The sequence below is a fragment of the Lolium perenne genome, unplaced genomic scaffold, assembly GCF_019359855.2.
Source record: "Lolium perenne isolate Kyuss_39 unplaced genomic scaffold, Kyuss_2.0 unplaced48, whole genome shotgun sequence".
NCBI lineage: Eukaryota > Viridiplantae > Streptophyta > Magnoliopsida > Poales > Poaceae > Lolium > Lolium perenne.
The window spans coordinates 96,817-116,178 of record NW_027249006.1 but is presented as its reverse complement, the minus strand read 5'-3'; the positions used below and the strand labels follow the sequence as shown (position 1 = coordinate 116,178).

General features: G+C 35.3%; 2 long non-coding RNA genes and 3 other non-coding genes across 5 annotated transcripts in view; 3 read left to right on the top strand and 2 right to left on the bottom strand.

Annotated features, from left to right (window-relative positions):
- The window catches only part of LOC139834386 (uncharacterized), a 98,080-nt gene that overhangs the window by 48,832 nt on the left and 29,886 nt on the right, over window positions 1–19,362 (top strand). The window lies entirely within an intron of this gene.
- The window catches only part of LOC139834388 (uncharacterized), a 96,547-nt gene that overhangs the window by 56,982 nt on the left and 20,203 nt on the right, over window positions 1–19,362 (bottom strand). The window lies entirely within an intron of this gene.
- Window positions 547–633, top strand: TRNAS-GGA (transfer RNA serine (anticodon GGA)). The gene has a single exon. It is a non-coding gene; the product is annotated as a tRNA-Ser (tRNA).
- TRNAT-UGU (transfer RNA threonine (anticodon UGU)) lies at window positions 1,822–1,894 on the bottom strand. The gene has a single exon. It is a non-coding gene; the product is annotated as a tRNA-Thr (tRNA).
- Window positions 3,699–3,771, top strand: TRNAF-GAA (transfer RNA phenylalanine (anticodon GAA)). The gene has a single exon. It is a non-coding gene; the product is annotated as a tRNA-Phe (tRNA).

Here is a 19,362-nt window from a genome sequence, read left to right as displayed (position 1 = left end):
CATAAAAACAAACAAACACATTTGATTCTTAGAAATAGATCGATCTATATGCTCTAAATCCATATACTTTAAATGGATAAAAGAGATACGAATCTTCCGCTCAGCTCAAATTGTAATTGTATCCTTTTCCTTCTGCTTGGACAAGAAGAGATATGAAATATTTGACTAAGACTAGATTTCATTCCACTTTCCTATTTCTCAACAATAACTTCTCTCATCAGCTATTTCGTGTTTTCAAAGTCATTAATTGTCTCATACATACCCTATTTTGATTTCGATAATATGGTGTATCATACCTTATACAAACAGAATTATAAGGTTTCTTTATTTTATTATGCCATAAGAAGAATTCTTCCATTCTCTTTTTCTTTGGTTGCAGGAAAACCCAAACTTTTATAAGGAGCGCAATTCCTAGTAAAAAAATACTAAAAAAGGGATTTTTCCAATAGAACTATGGAACCCCCGAGCAGTTGCGGTTATACCTGTCCTGCAGGAATAAGAAAACTCGCTATTCACTCAGTTTATTTTCCATAATAAGATTATGTAGGAGAGATGGCCGAGCGGTTGAAGGCGTAGCATTGGAACTGCTATGTAGACTTTTGTTTACCGAGGGTTCGAATCCCTCTCTTTCCATTTTTCTTAATTCATCAACCTTAAGGATCACAATGTATCAAATCAAATAACAATTTATTCTAGCAATAATATCTTATTTAATAGAAATTCTCTATAGCAAATTACTGTGGGATGTAAAATACACATGGAGGAAAAAAAGATCCTAGGCTTAATCCATTTTTGCTAGTTGAGTGGGAAAATACAAATTAGTGGTCTTAGGTCGATTTAGTTCGGGGAAACGGTAAGGGGAAGAAAATTCTATGAACCTTTCCTTTTTTCGTTAAGCTCAAGTCTGACGAGAGTAATATTCTACAACTAACAACTCATTTATTTTGAGACCGACCCACTTCCTATCTAGGATTTTATTTACTAGTCCTTTATATTCTAATGTGTCAATCGTCAAATGCTTTGGCAATTTCCCTGGGTCGGATGAAGCCATCAAAGTTTGAACCAGACCTTTTGATCTTTGGTTATCTTTCGTAGTAATAATATCTCGGGGTTTGCAACGAAAACTTGGTATATTGACTATACGACCATTAACTAAAATATGTCTATGGTTTACTAATTGACGAGCCCCAGGAATGGTTGAGGCCATACCCAATCGAAAAAGGATATTATCCAAACGCATTTCAAGTAATTGTAATAAAACCTGGCCTGTTGACCTTTTTGCTTTTCCAGCGATATGTACATATCTAAGTAATTGTCGTTCTGTCAGACCATAATGAAAACGTAATTTCTGTTTTTCTTGAAGACGAATACGATATTGCTCCTTTTTCCCAGAATGGAATTTCTTTTTCAGATTACTTCCGGATTTAGGTGTTTTTCTAGTGAGTCCTGGTAAAGCTCCCAAACGGCGTATTTTTTTTAAACGAGGTCCTCGATAACGGGACATGAAGACTCCTTTTTTATTTTATTGAAATTTCATTTTACACAATTAATTTCATTGTATTTACATTACAGAATACATCGAAATTAAAACTGAATTAAACTACAGGATAAATAGAGTAACATCAACTAGAGTAACATCAACTAAAGTACCACAAAAAATGGAATTTCATCAAAATCTGTATTTTTTTTTATATATTATTTATTTTATTGTTTTGTATCTAGCAAAATTGTAAGATAGAAAACATAAAAGATCCTGGATTTCCCATTTAATTCGTAAAAAAAAAAAAAGATTCTTGTTCGTAGAATCTCGATAAAGAAAAAAGCCGACTATCGGATTTGAACCGATGACTCTCGCATTACAAATGCGATGCTCTAACCTCTGAGCTAAGTGGGCTTACATAGCAGAAATAGTGTAACAAATAGAAATAGGTATAGTATAGGAAATCCGTAAAATCTCAGATCTTATTTATTAATCTTAGCTATTAACTAGTTCGAAATTTAAAGTTCGACTTATACTTAATAATACTTATAAAAAAAAATACTAAAACTTCTTACAGATAAAGTTAGCTTGATATGCTTAAGTAGAAGATATCTTTAAATAAAATTATAGAATTTATTGAACTTTTTTTTATTTCTCTAATTAGCAAATGCATTTTTCTATATAGAATGGATTTGATTCCAATTTCTATAATGGAATTGGATTTCAGATATTTTCAATTTGATATGGCTCGGACGAATAATCTAATACATAGAAAAGAATAATATATATATGAAAGATATAATAAAGAGAAAATACAAATTTATTGGCATTTTCATTCGATCATTATCGACTTTATTTTGAGATATTTTTTTATTTGTAAATAATTTGAGAATTCCTATTTAACTAAGGAGAACATAGAGTCATAGCAAATAAAATTGCTAATTCTGATTAGAAAAAAAAGAATTAATATCAAGCGTTATAGTATGATTTTAAATACTCTAAAAAAGTCATAAAGGGGGTCGGGGAGAGAAAAACTTTTGGATATATTGATTCGGATTGAATTGCAAATACATCAACGATACAATCAATTCAATTCTGAATTGCAATAAGCAAGCGGTGTCTCTCAAATAGAGTCGAACTGCTAGACTACGCCGAGTGATGAATTCAATGATTCAAAAAAAAAACTAAGAGATGGATGAAATTACACAAGGAATCTTTGTCTCAAAGAAGAGGAAAATGGGGATATGGCGAAATCGGTAGACGCTACGGACTTGATTGTATTGAGCCTTGGTATGGAAACCTGCTAAGTGGTAACTTCCAAATTCAGAGAAACCCTGGAATTAAAAAAGGGCAATCCTGAGCCAAATCCGTGTTTTGAGAAAACAAGGAGGTTCTCGAACTAGAATACAAAGGAAAAGGATAGGTGCAGAGACTCGATGGAAGCTGTTCTAACGAATCGGGTAATTACGTTGTGTTGTTAGTGGAATTCCTTCTAAATTTGAGAAAGAAGGGCTTTATACATCTAATAAACACGTATAGATACTGGCATAGCAAACGATTAATCATGGAACCCATATTATAATATAGGTTCTTTATTCTTTTTTAGAATGCAATTTTAAACAGAAATGATTATGAAATCAAAAATTCAGAATTTTTTTTTGAATTATTTTATTGTGAATCCATTCCAATTGAATATTTTGTAATCAAATCCTTCAATTCAAAGTTTTGAGGTCTTTAAAAAAGTGGATTAATCGGACGAGGACAAAGAGAGAGTCCCATTCTACATGTCAATACTGACAACAATGAAATTTCTAGTAAAAGGAAAATCCGTCGACTTTATAAGTTGTGAGGGTTCAAGTCCCTCTATCCCCAAACCCTCCTTTATTCCCTAACTTATAGTATTTATCCTCTTTTTTCTTTTTATCACAGGGTTTAAGATTCATTAGCTTTCTCATTCTACTCTTTCACAAAGGAGTGCGAAGAGAACTCAATGGATCTTATCCTAGAATATATTTGTTTTTTATTAGAGTATCGGGAAAGAATCCCGGTTATTCGCTCTATTTTTCAGTATTATTAAGTAAGCCATGTACAATGCATAGGACTACCCCCCCCCCCCCATTTTACAATTTCGAATTTGAAATCCTTTATTTAATTTATTTTTTAGTCCCTTTAATTGACATAGATACAAATACTCTACTAGGATGATGCACAAGAAAAGGTCAGGATAGCTCAGTTGGTAGAGCAGAGGACTGAAAATCCTCGTGTCACCAGTTCAAATCTGGTTCCTGGCAGAGAAAAAAAAAGATCTACCGAATAGGTATTGATACAAATACCTCGAGATGGGTTGGGATACATATTCATTAATAATATAAATAGAGTATGATTTATTCATCTAAGTGGATAAGTCTATAATAAAGAATAAAGAAGCACTTCTTTTTATAGAAGTAGAAAGAAAAAAATATATCTTTTCTTTATGGTACAGAAGGAGGTTAGATTAGGCTCCCCCTTTATTTTTTTTGCATTTCTTAATTTTATATTCTGTTATTCCGACGAATCTTTTTTTAGTCTTGCTTATCTTAATCTTACTTTCCTAGTTGTGCTAAGTCATGTGCGCGATACAAAGTTCGTGGTAGAGAACTTCTTTGAGTCATCCTATCTTTCTGTTCATTATGAAGGAAATTAATATGTGATTTTCAAAATAGGGAATCTAAATGAAACCTTTTTTTTGCTCAGTCTATCTGGACTGCTTTTGTATAATAGGATTTAATTAGAAATAGGTATTCCGTTTCATCTAGGAACAGAACGTAAAAATATCCCTTTACTGGAATAAAATCTGGAATTGTGTTGTATAAGTGAGCATGAATTTTTTATCATTCAATGAGCATCTTGTATTTCATAAAAATTGGGGGTTATATAGTCCTTACGTAAGGGCCACCCTATCCAACTTTCAGGCATTAGGATACGTTTAAGGCGCGGATGATTATCATAAGAGATTCCCACCATATCATAAGATTCGCGTTCTTGAAAATCGGCACTTCTCCAAATCCAGAAGACAGACGGAATTCTAGGATTATCCTTTTGGGCAAAGACTTTTATACAGACTTCTTCTGGATTATCTATGCCATACTGTATTCTCGTAAGATGATACACGCTAGCTAAAGATCCACCGGGTGCTACATCATAAGCACATTGGGAGCGTAAATAATTGTAACCATATACATATAAAATGACAGCAATGGAATCCCAATCCCCTGCTTTTATTTGTAAAGTCTCTATTCCTCGGTGATCAAAGCCCAAAGATCTATGAACTACCTCATGTTTGACTAGCCAATTAGATAACCAACCCTGCTGCATTGTCTTCATCTCTCCCTCTTTGTATAAATATTTCACATTTCGGATGCAAGAAAGATTGCTCGGCTTTTCATTTTTCTACACAAAAAAGCCCCATCCCTCCTAATTCACTAATTTGTAGGAAGGTACTGGACTTTTGGATTTGAAAAAAGTTTCAGAAGATATATCTAAAGTAGATGGTGATTGATAGAGCAATTCTTGTTCATAAGTTCCAGTATGAGTACTGCGCCTAACATAAAGCTTGTGACTGGTAGTAAAAAATCTATTTTTATTTTGAGATAGAGTTTGATCCTCAACTATTTCTCGCGATATCTTCTTACGAAGTTTTGTTAGGGCATCTATAACTGCCTCCGGTTTAGGTGGGCAGCCCGGCAAGTAGACATCCACAGGAATTAACTTATCAACTCCCCGAACAGTACTATAGGAATCCGTACTGAACATTCCCCCTGTAATAGTACAGGCTCCCATAGCAATGACGTATTTTGGTTCAGGCATTTGCTCGTATAACCTCACTAAGGAGGGAGCCATTTTCATTGTTACCGTCCCGGCTGTTAAAATTAGGTCCGCTTGCCTAGGACTTGATCTTGGTACCAATCCATAACGATCAAAGTCGAATCGTGAGCCTATTAATGAAGCAAATTCAATGAAACAACAACTGGTACCGTATAGAAGGGGCCATAAACTGGAGAGTCTTGACCAATTTGAAAGATCATTTGGTGTAGTTGAAATAACAGAATTGGAACTTGTTTGGTCAAGTAAGGGAAACTCAATCAAATTCATAACTGTCTCAATGGAATCTTTTCCTTCTTTTTTTTTTTGTCCAAATATTCAGTTAAGACCATTCCAAGGCTCCTTTTCGCCATGCATAAACTAAACCGACAACTAGGATAAGCACGAAAATAAAAGCTTCAATAAAAACGGATACACCCAATACGTCGAAACTCATTGCCCAAGGGTAGAGAAAGACGGTTTCGACATCAAAAACAACAAAAACTAGCGCAAACATGTAATAGCGTATTCGGAATTGTAGCCAAGCTCCCCCCATGGGTTCTATACCCGATTCATAACTAGAAAGCTTCTCAGGTCCTTCACTAACCGGGGCTAAAAGCCCTGAAATCCAAAATGCCAAAATAGGAATAAGGCTTGCTATTATTAGAAATGTCCAAAAAATATCATATTCGTGAAGCAGAAACATAATGTACTCCCATTAATGTGGAATAGGCGGAACTTAAATTAGTCAATTCGATTCAGCATTGTCAATTTATCCAGAACTTATCTCTTTTCCTTGGTGAAACAAGAATCCGTTTTGTTCAAACAAAAGCGCTTAGTTTAGCCTTTGTTTGCTCTGTGCTGCATCTTCTTTAAAGATGCATTGCATCCAATGGAATCCCGACTCCCTTCTTTTTTGATTTCCATTCTATTTAGATATGGTGTAGATCTAATTCTTATATAAAGAAAACTCTATCGCTTCACTTTGTCTCGCTTTCTCTAGAATCTCTAGAAAAAGGAATTGCTCTATCCTTTATTTAATAATATTATAATAATAGACTATTAAATAAAAATTAGAATACTACTAAATTAGAACCTAATTACAATAGAAGGACTAATCTATGCAGTATAATGAGAAGTAATACTATAAAAAGAAAAAATAAATAAAAAAAAGAACTCTATTTCAGAACTATGAGAGAGAATATTCTGTATTTCTTATTTCCTCTTTACTTTCTTTTTTTTCTATTTAAAGTGGATCAATTTAGATAATGTAAGTTAGATAATTTAACTATAAGCTAAAGTACTAAATATACTTAAAACAAGGTAGTAATTTGCAAGATGGATAAAATAATTGCAGTTATTATAGGGAAGTATAGAGATATCCTATTTAAAGGAGGACGGGATTCAAATCAGAGAAGGTATCCTTCTTTCTATTAATTTGATAGAAATTTGTTTTTCTTTTCCTGTCTCTATGATTTTGATTTTCGATGAATGAGCCTGTGGTAATGCTTTTATCTCTATTCTATAAATCTAAAAAAAAAAGACATATTAGGGCTATACGGATTCGAACCGTAGACCTTCTCGGTAAAACAGATCAAACGGATTATTATCGAAATGATTCGAACTGTTTCAAAGACCCAACATGCATTTTTTTGCATTGGGCTCTTTCATAAACTGATTTAAAAATCAGTTAGTCCACCATAGTTTTTCTTTACGGAAACATAAAGATAATGAGATGGCTCCCTGTGCTCTGATTGATTATTTGTATTATGATCTATCTAGGAGCAATACCAAAGTGTTTCAAAGGAGGATTACCTTGACTTAGGTCTGCCTCCGGCCTAAATTAAATCAACCTAAGTGAAATGGAGTCTCTATCGTTCCACTGCAAGAGTTTACTATGAGACTTCATACACCTTAAAGTTCATAGAACGAAAAGAAATCTTTTGGAGGCCCTTATCCTCATTACGCCTAGCATTTAGTGGGTTGGATATTTACCTTATCAACTAGCAAATCCATAAGGGTTCTATTTGATTAGGCACCTGAATTGGCACCTGAATCAGACTGAACCGACTGTTTGTCAGGCTACTGTTCTCCTATTCTCTCGAATCTATGAAGTAAGACATTGATTTTGCAATAAGATCAATTATGTTCATTGCATAATAAGCTCCTTTGAAAAAGCATTGGCGCACGTGTAAACGAGTCGCTCTACCGAACTGAGCTATAGCCCTTATCAGGGATATCTTAACATATAGATAATTTCTTGTCAAGATGAATATTCTCTAATGCCAGAGGATATCCCTTTGATCTGTATCTGTTTAGTATATAACAGACAAATAACGGAGCGGTATTGCTTAGAAAAATGATTCAATATATAATCGATCGAAGTAATGAGTGTTCCTTTGTGGTGATAAATTGCCTACTTAACTCAGTGGTTAGAGTATTGCTTTCATACGGCGGGAGTCATTGGTTCAAATCCAATAGTAGGTAAGTAGGTAGAAAAATTACTAGATAGCGTTGGACTTACTTCGCTTCGCTATCTAATAACTTTTTCTACCCCTATTCTCTTTTTCTTTGTATCAACTATAAACCATTGGATTGTCTTCAATTGGATGGGGGAATCCAATTGACAGCCTCGATTCGTATCCTGGCTCGTCTGAGAGCTAGCTTCGCTTCAACCAATTCTTTCGTACCCTCAGCTTTACTCAAGTTAGCTTCGGCTATTTTAAGTGCCTCTTGAGCTTCTTCCGGATCAATATCACTACCCAGTTCCGCATCATTTCCTAAAATGATGATTTCATTATTAACTACTCTCGCAAAACCGCTCCACAGAACCGCCGTTAACCATTGGTCGTTGAGGAGGCGTATTCTCAAAGGACCCATATCTACTGCTGTGTTAATGGGGGCGTGGTTTGGTAATACGCCAATTTGGCCACTATTAGTGGATAAAATGATTTCTTTTACTTCACAATCCCAAATAATTCGCTTAGGAGTCAGTACATAAAGATTTAATTTCATTTCTTCGATTTGTTCTCCTCTTCTAAGGTTATAGCTTTCGTGCTAGCTTCATCGATGTTACCCACCAAATAAAAAGCCTGTTCGGGTAGGCCATCTAATTCTCCCGAAAGTATTAGTTGAAATCCCCTAATAGTTTCTGCAAGACCAACATACTTTCCTGCGGAACCGGTAAAAACTTCTGCCACAAAGAATGGTTGTGATAAGAAACGCTCAATTTTTCTTGCTCTTGCTACAGTTAAACGATCTTCCTCCGATAATTCATCCAACCCAAGAATAGCGATAATGTCCTGAAGTTCTTTGTAACGTTGTAAAGTTTCCTTAACTCTTTGCGCAGTTTCATAATGTTCGTTGCCAACAATCCTAGGCTGTAACATAGTTGAGGTTGAATCTAAAGGATCTACTGCTGGATAAATACCCTTGGAGGCTAATCCTCTGGAAAGTACGGTAGTAGCATCCAAATGTGCAAATGTTGTGGCAGGAGCAGGGTCGGTCAAATCGTCTGCAGGTACATAAACTGCTTGAATCGAAGTTATAGATCCCTTTTTAGTAGAAGCAATTCTTTCTTGCAAAGAACCCATTTCTGTACTAAGAGTAGGTTGATAACCCACTGCAGAAGGCATTCTCCCTAATAAAGCGGATACCTCCGATCCTGCTTGAACAAAACGAAAGATATTATCGATGAATAAAAGCACGTCTTGCTTATTAACATCTCGGAAATATTCTGCCATAGTTAGGGCAGTTAAACCAACTCTCATACGAGCTCCCGGTGGTTCATTCATTTGGCCATAGACTAGAGCTACCTTTGATTCCTCAATATTTTTTTCATTAATTACTCCGGATTCCTTCATTTCCATATAAAGATCATTTCCTTCACGAGTCCGTTCCCCGACTCCACCAAATACGGATACGCCCCCATGAGCTTTAGCAATGTTATTGATTAATTCCATGATGAGTACTGTTTTACCTACTCCGGCCCCCCCGAATAGTCCTATTTTTCCTCCACGTCGATAAGGAGCTAAAAGATCGACGACCTTAATACCTGTTTCAAAGATGGATAATTTCGTATCTAACTCGATAAAGGCGGGTGCAGATCTATGAATAGGGAACGTCGCACTACTATCTACAGGACCCAAATTGTCAACAGGCTCCCCAAGAACGTTGAAAATTCGTCCGAGAGTAGCTCCGCCGACCGGAACACTGAGAGGAGCTCCCGTGTCAATCACTTCCATTCCTCTCATCAACCCGTCTGTAGCACTCATAGCTACAGCTCTAACTCGATTATTCCCTAATAATTGTTGTACCTCACAAGTCACATTAATTTGCTTATTGGCAGTGTCTATACTCTGGACTACCAAAGCATTATAAATATAAGGTAACTTGCCCGGGGGAAAAGTGACATCTAGCACGGGTCCAATAATTTGATCGATACGACCTGTACTTTTTTCTTCAATTGTGGAAACCCCGGGACGAGAAGTAGTAGGATTGGTTCTCATAATTATCACATAATAAAAAAAAGAATTCGTCGAAATTTTTCTTTTTTTCTTGTTGAATAATGCCAAATCAAATCAAAAAAATATCCAAAAATACAAAAGTAAAGAGAAAATGAATTAGTTAATTCAATAAGAGAGAAAAGGGGGCCAGGACTTTATTTCGTTGCCCAAGCGAATCCCATTCAATCGTTTACTCATGGAATGAGTCCGTTGGAAAATTCAATCAATGTTTTTTTCCTATACTATAAATTTTGCCTTTTGTGGAAGATCTGTGCCTACTCTACTTTCCTATCTAGGACTTCGATATACAAAATATATACTACTGTGAAGCATAGATTGCTGTCAACAGAGAATTTTCTTAGTATTTAGTTAGGTATTTGCACTCAAAATAAGAAAGGAGCCTATTAATAACTTGTAAAATAAGAATTAGGAATTGATTTGGGTTGCGCTATATCTATCAAAGAGTATACAATAATGAAGGATTTGGTAAATCAAATCCACGGTTTAATAATGAACCGTGTTAACTTACCATAACAACAACTCAATTCCTATTGAATTCCTATAACGGAATTCCTGTAGGATAGAAGATACACAGAGTGTACACAGTATATATGAATGAAACATCTTCATTAACTTAAGTATGCCCTCAATTTTCTTTAATGAGTTGATATTATATTAATTGAATATCCTTTTTGTTTTACGAGATTTTTGCTAAAGTTGGATTTACGCCTAATTCACATCGAGTAGACCCTGTTATTGTGAGAATTCTTAATTCAAGAGTTGTAGGGAGGGACTTATGTCACCACAAACAGAAACTAAAGCAAGTGTTGGATTTCAAGCTGGTGTTAAAGATTATAAATTGACTTACTACACCCCGGAGTATGAAACCAAGGATACTGATATCTTGGCAGCATTCCGAGTAACTCCTCAGCCTGGGGTTCCGCCGGAAGAAGCAGGGGCTGCAGTAGCTGCCGAATCTTCTACTGGTACATGGACAACTGTTTGGACTGATGGACTTACCAGTCTTGATCGTTACAAAGGACGATGCTATCATATCGAGCCTGTTGCTGGGGAAGACAACCAATGGATCTGTTATGTAGCTTATCCATTAGACCTATTTGAAGAGGGTTCCGTTACTAACATGTTTACTTCTATTGTGGGTAACGTATTTGGTTTCAAAGCCCTACGTGCTCTACGTCTGGAGGATCTACGAATTCCCGTTGCTTATTCAAAAACTTTCCAAGGTCCGCCTCATGGTATCCAAGTTGAAAGAGATAAGTTGAATAAGTATGGTCGTCCTTTATTGGGATGTACTATTAAACCAAAATTGGGATTATCCGCAAAAAATTATGGTAGAGCGTGTTATGAGTGTCTACGTGGTGGACTTGATTTTACCAAAGATGATGAAAACGTAAACTCACAACCATTTATGCGCTGGAGAGACCGTTTTGTCTTTTGTGCCGAAGCTCTTTATAAAGCACAGGCCGAAACCGGTGAAATTAAGGGGCATTACTTGAATGCGACTGCAGGTACATGTGAAGAAATGATTAAGAGAGCTGTATTTGCGAGAGAATTAGGGGTTCCTATTGTAATGCATGACTACATAACTGGGGGATTCACCGCAAATACTAGTTTGGCTCATTATTGCCGCGACAATGGCCTACTTCTTCACATTCACCGTGCAATGCATGCAGTTATTGATAGACAGAAAAATCATGGTATGCATTTCCGTGTATTAGCTAAAGCATTGCGTATGTCTGGGGGAGATCATATCCACTCCGGTACAGTAGTAGGTAAGTTAGAAGGGGAACGCGAAATGACTTTAGGTTTTGTTGATTTATTGCGCGATGATTTTATTGAAAAAGATCGTGCTCGCGGTATCTTTTTCACTCAGGATTGGGCATCTATGCCAGGTGTTATACCGGTAGCTTCAGGCGGTATTCATGTTTGGCATATGCCAGCTCTGACCGAAATCTTTGGGGATGATTCTGTATTACAATTTGGTGGAGGAACTTTAGGACATCCTTGGGGAAACGCACCTGGTGCAGCAGCTAATCGAGTGGCTTTAGAAGCCTGTGTACAAGCTCGTAACGAAGGGCGTGATCTTGCTCGTGAAGGTAATGAAATTATCCGAGCAGCTTGCAAATGGAGTCCTGAACTAGCCGCGGCTTGTGAAGTATGGAAGGCGATCAAATTCGAGTTCGAGCCGGTAGATACTATCGATAACTAGATAAAACTAAATATAAAGAGGGTCTAAATACAAAATAAACGAAATAAAAAGAGAAAAAATACGTTACGAAATGCAGTAATTCTTCTTTATTCTTCTAATTGATTGCAATTAAACTCGGCTCAATCTTTCTAAAAAAGAAAGATTGAGCCGAATAAAAATAGATCATGATACGATCATGAGACTTGACAAATCGAGATTAGTCTATTCTATAATATCTAGAATATATAACGGTATAATACAATAAAGAAATACAAATAAAATCATAGTATTATCATATGATAATGGAATCAAATACACAACAGTATTTACAGAAAAAAGTCTTCATTTATTGGAAAAAACTAATGGAGAATTAATGAAAAAAGACATAGTTTGAGCATACTCATCGTAGAGATGCTCAAAAGGATACTGATGGGAAGAATTATACTTTCATGGAAATCCAGCGCTATAAACTTCAATGCGGTAGACGTTTTGTTCCTAATTTTTCCGGACCAAACCTCCGACCCAACGATAGAATGAATTTTTTTTGCTATTCATAAAAAAAATCAAAAAGATGCAGAATCTCAATGCTACTTACTATATGCGTCCAAAGGAGTATTCGGAATAATATTCTTCTATAACACCCATTCTTGCGCGGGGTCTTACTAACAGGACTTCGCTGCACGGGACGGGTCTTCGTCGAAAAACTAACTCCACCCGGCTTAGAGCCTTTTTGGGTGGTATATCGACTTAAAAAGTCTAAGAGGATAGGGTAGTATGGGATCCATATTAGGTAAGATAATTTGCCCTTTGATTTTGATTCAATATAGTCTTTTTCCGCCTTTACCACGCATTATTGTATGCGCTTCTATAGGAGTATATATACTAGAAGTAAATTCTAGCCGTTTTCTTTTGAATCCTAAAATTCGATTAGAAAGATAGAAAGGCCATGAGGGTGGGAAAATAAAAATCAAATCTTTTTAATTAGTTCTCCTTTTTTGCAATTTTATTATTTTATTCCTTTCGTTTTTTTAGAAAATATTTTTTATAGAATACTAAAGTATTCTATAAAAAATATTTTGTTTGCAAACTAAAAAATACAATAGTCAATATTCCTTATAATGGATATACTTAATTATATCATAAGAATCTTAAGATATTTTTTGAATAGATAGAAATAGTCAATTTGAATTGAGACACCTATTCTATGACGGATTTAAACTTACCTTCTATTTTCGTGCCTTTAGTAGGCTTAGTATTTCCGGCAATTGCAATGGCTTCTTTATTTCTTTATGTGCAGAAAAATAAGATTGTCTAGTATTTTTAGTGTAAGTAATATCATATGGTAGGGTATGTGGCTCTTTCTACCCACAAATGAAAAACCACTATGGAATGGATGCAGATATAGGCTACGAGCATAAATGCATGAATATGCAGAGCCGGGTATAGCGAGTTTTCTTTTAATTGAATCAACAAATATTTTTTGAATAGAAAGTCAATGTATCTAACCTATTATTTCACAGGAGTACTAGTTGCTGAAGACGATTTCAGAATCAAAAAAAGAAAGTCAAATTTAGCTTATTCTCTCAATTTCAATCGACCACTGCTGAATTTAGTATATCTAATATGAATTGGCGATCAGAACACGTATGGGTAGAACTTCTAAAAGGTTCTCGAAAAAGGGGTAATTTTTTCTGGGCCTGTATTCTTTTTCTAGGTTCACTAGGATTCTTATCGGTTGGGGCTTCCAGTTATCTTGGTAAGAATATTATATCTATACTTCCATCTCAACAAATTCTTTTTTTTCCACAGGGAGTCGTGATGTCTTTCTACGGAATCGCGGGCCTATTCATTAGCTCCTACTTGTGGTGTACTATTTTGTGGAATGTAGGTAGTGGTTATGACCGATTCGATAGAAAAGAGGGAATAGTGTGCATTTTTCGTTGGGGATTCCCTGGAATAAAACGTCGCGTCTTCCTTCAATTCCTTATGCGGGATATCCAATCAATTAGAATTCAGGTTAAAGAGGGTCTTTCTCCTCGTCGTATCCTTTATATGGAAATCCGGGGCCAGGGGGTCATTCCCTTGACTCGTACTGATGAGAAGTTTTTTACTCCACGAGAAATGGAACAAAAAGCTGCCGAATTGGCCTATTTCTTGCGCGTACCTATTGAAGTATTTTGAGTACCCATTTTTTTTTGAACTGAATTGAATGAAGAATAATTGGAAGAAGAAAAGTTTTCTCAACATAGAGAGGAAGTCCCCTCGAAATTGGATTTGTTATTGTAAGGGTATTTTTAAGTATTTATCTAAAGAAAGAAACAAATGAGGATAAGAGAAAATTGTTTTTAATTTATTTTAATTTATTTTGTCCAAGTGAGATATATTCCATACTATTCTTCCATTTTCATCCGAAAGGTCTTTTTTTTATTCTATTTCACTATTTCACTCCATCTAGATCTAAGAAAGAACCCAATGAAATTCCACTAATATACAAAAAAGAAGAGAAGAATAGATACAGGGTATAAAACCTTGCTATAGAGTTTTTGCTTCAAAGAAAAAGACATATCATATGGAGTCAGGGAATGAAATAGAGTCAGCGAATGAAGCGGGTTCATTAACAACTCAATTTACGGATCAAAAATGAAAAAAAAGAAAGCATTGCCTTCTTTACTATATCTTGTATTTATCGTACTTTTGCCCTGGGGAGTTTCTTTCTCATTTAATAAATGTCTGGAACTTTGGATTAAGAATTGGTGGAATACCCGGCAATCCGAAACTCTCTTACCTTATATTCAAGAGAAAAGGATTCTAGAAAGATTCATAGAATTAGAAGAACTTTCTCTCTTGGACGAGATGATAAAAGAGAAACTAAAGACACATGCACAAAAACCTCCTATAGGGATACACAAGGAAATAATACAATTGGTCAAAATGGATAATGAGGATCATCTCCATATCATTTTGCATTTCTCGACAAATATAATATGTTTGGCTATTCTAAGTGGTTTTTTTTTTCTGAGTAAAGAGGAACTTGTCATTTTGAATTCTTGGGTTCAGGAATTCTTCTATAATTTAAATGACTCAATAAAAGCTTTTTTTATTCTTTTAGTTACTGATTTTTTTGTGGGATTTCACTCCACCCGCGGTTGGGAACTAGTAATTCGTTGGGTCTACAACGATCTTGGATGGGCTCCTAATGAGCTAATTTTCACTATTTTTGTTTGTAGTTTTCCAGTAATTCTAGATACATGTTTGAAATTTTGGGTATTTTTTTGTTTAAACCGTTTATCTCCTTCGCTTGTAGTCATTTATCATTCAATTAGTGAAGCATAAATTCATTCAATTTCCTGTTCCTGATATTAATCAAATTAGCAGCTTTCTTTAGAAAGAAAGCCCTTTTCCATTTTAGCAAAATTCTTTCTATTTCTACCTGCTTAAGGTATTCATCATTCTAGTACAACTGTTGCAGTAGAATGACAACAGACTCGTGTATAGGGAACTAATATTAGCTACCTATCTAATTTATTGTAGAAATTCAGGGATCCGCGATTGGACATGGAAAATAAAAATACTTTTTCTTGGGTAAAGGAACAGATGACTCGATCGATTTCTGTATCGATCATGATATACGTAATAACTCAGACATCCATTTCAAATGCATATCCCATTTTTGCGCAGCAGGGTTATGAAAACCCACGAGAAGCAACTGGACGAATTGTATGTGCCAATTGCCATTTAGCTAGCAAGCCCGTGGATATTGAAGTTCCCCAAGCAGTGCTTCCCGATACTGTATTTGAAGCAGTTCTTCGAATTCCTTATGATATGCAATTGAAACAAGTTCTTGCTAATGGAAAAAAGGGAGGGTTGAATGTGGGCGCTGTTCTTATTTTGCCTGAGGGATTCGAATTAGCGCCACCCGACCGTATTTCCCCTGAGTTGAAAGAAAAGATAGGAAATCTCTCTTTTCAGAGTTATCGTCCCGATAAAAAAAATATTCTTGTGATAGGCCCTGTTCCCGGTAAGAAATATAGTGAAATTGTCTTTCCTATTCTTTCCCCTGATCCCGCTACGAAGAAAGATGCTTATTTCTTAAAATATCCCATATATGTAGGGGGAAACCGAGGAAGAGGACAGATCTATCCTGATGGTAGCAAGAGTAACAATACGGTCTATAATGCTACCTCAACAGGTATAGTAAAAAAAATACTACGTAAAGAAAAAGGGGGGTATGAAATATCCATAGTTGATGCATCAGATGGACGCCAAGTGATTGATACTATACCTCCCGGGCCAGAACTTCTTGTTTCAGAGGGGGAATCCATCAAGCTTGATCAACCATTAACAAGCAATCCTAATGTGGGAGGTTTTGGTCAGGGGGATGCAGAAATAGTGCTTCAGGATCCATTACGCGTCCAAGGCCTTTTGTTCTTCTTCGCATCCGTTATTTTGGCACAAGTTTTTTTGGTTCTCAAAAAGAAACAGTTTGAAAAGGTTCAGTTGTACGAAATGAATTTCTAGGTTCCGGGATTTCTTACCATCAAGTTGGTAAAAAGCCTCAATTTATTGGCAATTGCTAGAATTATCTATGATCTATTTTAGATTGGAAATCCTTTTTTTGGTTAAACTTTTTTTTGTTTACGAGATCTTTTTTGCTTACGAGATGTCTGGAATTCCTCATTTCTATCTTATGCAAAAGAAGAGAATCGAATCCAAGGCAAAGGCGAGAACAATAAAAGGATTTCTTCCTTTTCGGAGGAATTGCAGGTCTTCTTAATCCTCTATTCGGCACAAGAAAAAGGCTTTTTTGCTTTTTTCTTGTGCCGATTCTTCTTGTATCAAAATAAGAATATTTTTGCTTCCTAATTCGTCAAAGATTACTATGTTTTTCTTTATTCGGGTCTGTCTCTTAGATCTCTTTTTCTTTTGCTTAGGTTCAGGCGAGGTAGTGGACAAATTTATTGTGATTGTGAGCAAATAGAATTGCTTGACTTGTTCAATTAAGTTCAATTTCAAACTTACAAAAATTTTGCAAAAAAAAACATAAACTCTTCCATTGAAGGGTGGTTTTTATTTTTAGGTTAGGCTAGTTGAGTAGTTTTGATTAAGGTTTTATTAGTTTATTACTCGAAACTAAATCAAAGATTTTCAGGATACCTCCTTCTAAGAGTGAATCGAATAGATTATATATTAAAGATTAAAGTCGCGTTATAAGAGTAAGAATTCCGCGGGTCCTTTCCGCGCTAATCAGATAAAGTGGGTAAGGACCCGCTAAGCTCCTACTTTTTCATGTTTACAATCTGGTCCCTCCGATTACTATAGAGATGAACCCAATCCAGAATATGAACCGTAAAAGAAAACACCTACTAAACCAATCACAGGAATACCAGTTACAGTACCTATAAGCCAAAGAGGAATTCTTCCAGTAGTATCGGCCATTTCCCCTACTTTCCTCCACATTTTATCAAGTGGTCATGCTAGAGACAAAAACAGTCATGGATAGTTATAAGGACGGGTATCCTTCCAAATGGGATAAGAGAATTCTTATTACTATCTTTCTTTCTATCAATTGAAGAAGTAATTGGAACTATCTTTCTTTCTATCAATTGAAGAAGTAATTGGAAAATAAAACAGCAAGTACAAAAATGAGTAATAAACCCCAGTATAGACTGGTACGATTCAATTCAACATTTTGTTCATTCGGGTTTGATTGTGTCATAGTTCTATAGTTGGAATTTTGTTTATCGTTGGATGAACTGCATTGCTGATATTGATCCCAAGAAAAAAACAGTAGGTATAGCTAGTCCGTGAATAGCCAGCCATCGCACTGTAAAAATAGGATAGGTTCGATCTATGGTCATTGAGGGCCTCCTAAAAGGATCTACTAAATTCATCGAGTTGTTCTAAAGAATCAAAACGGTCGGTTATTAACGGAATTCCTTGTCGTCTTTCCGTGAAATACTCGTTTGGCCGAGGACTTCCAAACACGTCATAAGCTAAACCCGTACTGACAAATAACCAACCCGCAATAAATAGGGAAGGTATAGTAATGCTATGAATAACCCAGTATCGAATACTGGTAATAATATCAGCAAAAGAACGTTCTCCCGTGCTTCCAGACATGCTGAGCTCCCAAAATTTTTGTACATTCAAAAAAGGAATTGATTCTGTAAAAGATGGGATCAACCAGTAAATACAAAATTACTGATATTTCATCCTTGTGAGATTGTCAATTTTGTACCAAAGGTGTATTTTGATTATACCAAATTAGTATAGCTATCCTTCCTATGGCACAGCAATCCGGTTTTGCTTGGTTCCGAAACATAATTCCTTTTTTATCGTTTTTGTTCTTTGTCTATAGGTAAGCTATATGTTATTCACGGCATCAATAGAAAACCCACCATTTTTGGAGGTCCTACTTATTTTCATTGGCTTCGGAATAGTAGAATAATTCGGAATAGTGGCCAAAATCTTGGGAAAATCTAAGTTAATGATCAATAGGTTTGGATAAAGAATTTAGGAAGGATATTCTCATACTGACACAATACAAGGACAAGTATATGCGAAATCTATCCTTTTTTAGTTAAAAGTTTTCTTCCAATCCAATTTTGCCCTTTAAAGTTAAAGAATTTCATTAGTTAGCATAATATCTAATAAATAGAAATATAGATATAGTAGATAATCTGGTATAAAAGAAGGAAAACATTCTTTGAAGAATCAAGATTCATAATTAATCCTTGTCTTGTTTGTTGGATTAGGTCTAACTTTCTTGAACAAACTGCGAGCGTGGCACTTTATGAGATGAAATAGGGAAAGACAGAAGATAGAACTTAAAAGGATAATTGAAGTGACTCGTCTTCGAATCCACTTTGGTTGGAGTTCGAAAAAGGAATAAAAATAAAGTAAATTCAAGGAAGAGCTTTCTTTTTTTTAAGGGTCCCCCAGGGGGGAGGTCGTGGAATGCTTTTCTTCTCCTCTTATTCCATATGGAATACAACCCAGTTAAAATAAGACAGTTAAAATAAGAAGGAATAGGGGAATATTTGACCCTTCACTCCAAAAAGATGGTCCTATTGAAAAAGAAATAATCCAAAATAGAAATAAGTTTTTTTTTCAAATTCAATTGTTTATTTATCTCTTATATTATTCCAAAATTCACCTGAAAATCGAATTCCATTTTTTCAACGGGATTCTTACTCAAATTGAAAAATTCTATAACAATCTCTTGATTCGGAATTAGGGACTCGTGTATCATCTGATGAATCTACTTTCTTTTACACTTCCATATCTCACTCTATCTTTTTTTTTTAGTATTATCTAAAATAACTGAT